The sequence below is a fragment of the Eupeodes corollae genome, chromosome 2 (genome assembly GCF_945859685.1).
Source record: "Eupeodes corollae chromosome 2, idEupCoro1.1, whole genome shotgun sequence".
Lineage (NCBI taxonomy): Eukaryota > Metazoa > Arthropoda > Insecta > Diptera > Syrphidae > Eupeodes > Eupeodes corollae.
Window position 1 is genome coordinate 106,384,326 of NC_079148.1, and position 4,317 is coordinate 106,388,642.

The 4,317-nt window shown below is 28.7% G+C and overlaps 1 protein-coding gene across 1 annotated transcript in view; it reads right to left on the reverse strand.

The window, feature by feature from the left end:
* LOC129945909 (cilia- and flagella-associated protein 298-like) overlaps positions 1–4,317 on the reverse strand; it is a 100,648-nt gene that overhangs the window by 63,145 nt on the left and 33,186 nt on the right. The gene's annotated exons all lie outside the window — the stretch shown is intronic.

The following is a 4,317-nucleotide window of genomic DNA, read 5'->3' on the forward strand; positions in this document are numbered from 1 at the left end:
TATTAATTTTGGCACACGGAATTTTATTGAAATTTCCTTAAGTGAAACGCCTTTGTTGCACTCATCAATAATTTTGACTTTGTCCTTTAATGAAAGCCGAGTACGTTGGGATTTTGTATTCATTTTAATATTTTATACACAAAACTAAATCTACAAAATTATTACGGAGCGTTTCAACCAGACGAGACTTTAAACAACAAAAACACTATTTAACTGCTAACATTATCTTGCCGTGCGTCGTGTCATTGAATATGTGTGTGTAAGACCGTACATAAAATTCAAAACTGCATAGCGATAGACAAACCAAAAAATAAGAATTCTAACAAAAATGTTTTAGTAGACGATGCGAAGACTAAACGAAAAACAGAAAGCTTGTTATAGTTTTGAACCTTTGGCGCACACACATACATATGTACGAGAATAAACTTATGTATTGACATAAAAATATATGCACAGATCACAATGGCAAGAAAAAAAATCATTTTAAGGCAATATATACACGCGTTCGTTATATCGGATAGCAAATTTTTATTATCGTTCGTTATTTAGAGATGTTAATGTAAATTTCAAAAGCGTTCGTTATTTCGCAAATTCGCTATATCGGGCATTCGTTATATTGGACGTCAACTGTATAACATTTTGCAAGGTTTAAAGACAACAATTATGGTTTGAAAAAAAAATATTAGGGTATAATTTTTAGAGGATTTTTTTGTCCTACGTTAGAACTCAAAATATCTCCTACTTATAAACTGCATGAAGATATTAAAAAGTACAAATCTTTCCTTTCTAGATACAACTTAAATAATTTTAGTACGTAACTTAGTTTCTTTAAGATGAACGTTTTCAGCATTATTCTTAATATCTTTCAAGAAATTAATGGAATAAAATTGTTAAGACAATAGATTCGTTACAAGGACACAACTTTATTTCAAATTGTTTAGCATTTGTATTTCGGAAAGCTTTTTAGAATAAGAGAATAAGCGTTTCTTTAAGATTCTTGTAAGACATGTGAATTCTAACAAGTTATGAAGATTTATTTGAATATTATATAAAACAATACAAATGTTTCAACTGAATTTGGAAGAAAAGGATCATTGATTCGAAAAACCATCACGGATTTTATTGAGAAAAAAACTCATTCATTAAGATAGCTTGCTTTGAAAAGCCTTATAAACGTGTTTTTTTAATTTTAGAAAGTAATATCTCAAAAACCTGACATGATACATTCATTTTGAAATCGGATTTAAATTAAGGACATCCAAATTGAAATTAAATCAAAATTTCTTAGAGAAGCTTTTGAACGTTTGGAATATCTTTTTTTATACACCATATCTCAAGAACCAAATGACAAACAATGGACTTTGTTTGTTTTACATATAATAACTTTACAAAGATGTTTAAATGTCTTTTAAATTGAGTTGGGGTTTTGTTTTACTATAAATATAAATAAAGTAAGTGGCTCAACAGCTCGTAGAGACTAGTGAATTCTTTGTTCGAGTAATTTCAAAAATTTCAAAAATGCAGTCTTTATGCTAAACCTGAACTGCTAATTTGAGAAACTTCTCATAGAGGATTTGTCAATTTTCCTAGCAAGGGACAGTAATCACAAACAAATTTAATGAAACAGGCAGCGATTTAACTGAAGATCGCTGTCATGGCAATCCTACACAGTACACACTAAACATCACGGGTACGGGTTTTTTTACTATTAAATTGAAAAATCTGGTTATATTATACTATATAGCTTTTTTACACAAAAAATCTTAAAAAAGTACTACAATAGTTGATAAATTTGATTTTTGACTCAAAAATATTGTCAACAGTTGAAGCTTTTGGCTTCAAACTAATTTTATATTATGAAAAATATTGTTTAACATCTGGGAATTTTTTTTTTTAGGAAAAATAAAGTTCAAACGAAAATCTATAAAAACGACTAAGAATCAAAAATATCTTGAGAACAAAGAAAGATATTGACTTCAAACTTTATTTTATTTTACACAAAATGTTGTTATTGATGTGTTGGGGAATTCTTCATAACCCATTTATTACCAAAGACATTTAAAATAAACATTTCAAAATTTTCATATCATAACTTTATTAAATAGTGTCAAAGGTATACAAAAATATTTTTTGTAGGAACTTTGATTTTTAAGATGTACCCAACCAAGTAAAATGGGAACATATGGTTTCTAATTACGTGTATGACATTACTTAAAGCATTCTTTTTCGACACACGGAACTATGTAACAGAACTTAAAAACCCATATGATTCGCATCTAAGAGACTTTTCAATTCTCTTTGCTAAAAGGTGACCTTTAGATAAAGCAACACTCGTAGACATGGAGCGTATTGGTGTCGAAAGTTGGAGAGTTTTATACCTTCTAAGATAATATCGAGCAATATCTCCTTGAAACGATAGATTTCCCAGATATTGAGGCTCTTATCACTGTTAAATTAACTTCGTCCACGCTATCAAAATCCTAATTCCTAATTGAAGTTCAATGTTACCAGGAACATCATTGGGTTTGTAGTTTTTATCCAAATTTTCTGTGTCTATTTCAACCCCGTCTGTATTAAAATCTGCATCTGGTGCGGTATAAATATACAATGTCAAACAGAACGTTTCGATAATTTTCTTCAATCGCATTTATTGCATTTTAAAGATTATCGAATCTCTTTCCATAAAATGATGATGTTGAGGATGCTTGAATTCCTTTCCATAAAAAAACAGTTGTCAATTTTTCCCATTGTATCCTTGTATTGGGTACACCTAACTTTAAATGAACAGTTGATTTTTCACTTTTATGTGATTTTATTATAAACTTTTGAACTATTTCCAAACAAAATAATAGGAAAATTGATAAAACGAATATTTTTTGTATTGCAGAATTTTGGCCAACCTTTGAAAATCCCAGCTTCTTTTTTAGTAAATATAGCATAGAAAAATACCGAAAGTGGCTACGCGCATTTTATTTGTAAATTCTGTAAGCTCTTGAGTTTTCCGAAGTACCTAACACCAGATCTACGAAAATGAACATAATGCGAAGATACAAGAAATCCAAAAAAAACAATGAAATTTTTAATCATCAAATATTACTCAAACAAAAAAATATTGAACTCGATTCATAAATTCTCTTAAAAACAACAGCTTCATCTGGACCAATACAAACATATTTTTTTTTATTGAAAGAAGAAAAGTTAAGAAAAGAATTGAGAACAAATTTAATAAAAATCTATCAGTTCGGTTTTGAGAAATTTTAAACTTTTATTTTCAGTCTTAAACAAAAGAAGAAAAAAAAACACCTAACGTGAGAAGATCATAAATCTCAAAAATATGTGAAATTATTAATTTGGCTATCGAAGCTTCTCTATCAGTTTACATACAACTGTTGTAATGCCACCTCAATCAAATTATTTAAGAATGTTTAAAAAAAAAAGTTATTGGCAACCTGTGGCTCTGTTAAATTTAATATAGTTATGAACACTTTATGACTTTAAAAGTGACAATTTTCAAAAGAAACAAAACAACAAATTTATTTCCAAACAGTTCCTACCATATCAACCACTTGTTTAAGGAAACAAACTTAGATTCAGGTCTATACTTCTTTGTTATGGTTTCCAAAAATCAAAATAAATACCTCAAACTCTACAACTGCACTTCTGTAGAAGGAATATGAGACATACAAACAAATAAAAGTGGACAAAGTCTCTGCTCTCATAAATAACAAATATTATTTAACCTTTCGTTAACCTAAATGTTATGATTTACTCATTTTAACAGCTGTTAAGCTTTTAATTAATACTCTTTCCAGAAACATGCGCAATCTGCATTCCAAAAGATAAAAGTTATACAGGGACGATATTAATGTTTCGAAAATTCTTTAAATCTGCTAATAAACAGTACTTAACCTTACAGTATAATGTTATTTAGTTATTCAATTCAGTTTTTACTCTTCGAACTCTTTGTTTTCTAAGAATACCAAAGTAGACATTTTTGATACCTTTAATCTCAATTTTATTTTTCTATATTTTCTACACAAAAAGATACATTCCTAAAAACCGTTCTTTTTTTTGAATATTTGAAAAACTGAAACTGAAACATGAATTTGCAAAATCAATAAAACTCAACGAAAGCTTATTGGAAGTTTATCATGTTCAACTAAACCTTCTTTGTATCATAACAAACAGCCCCACTGTAAAGCTTCACTTTCATGAAACTGGAAAGCAAGTATTTTTTTTAGATATCCTGTTATCAACCCTTCATAAACAAGATTCGACGACAAAAATGGAAAGGAATCGCCTCTCAGTTCAGATTGA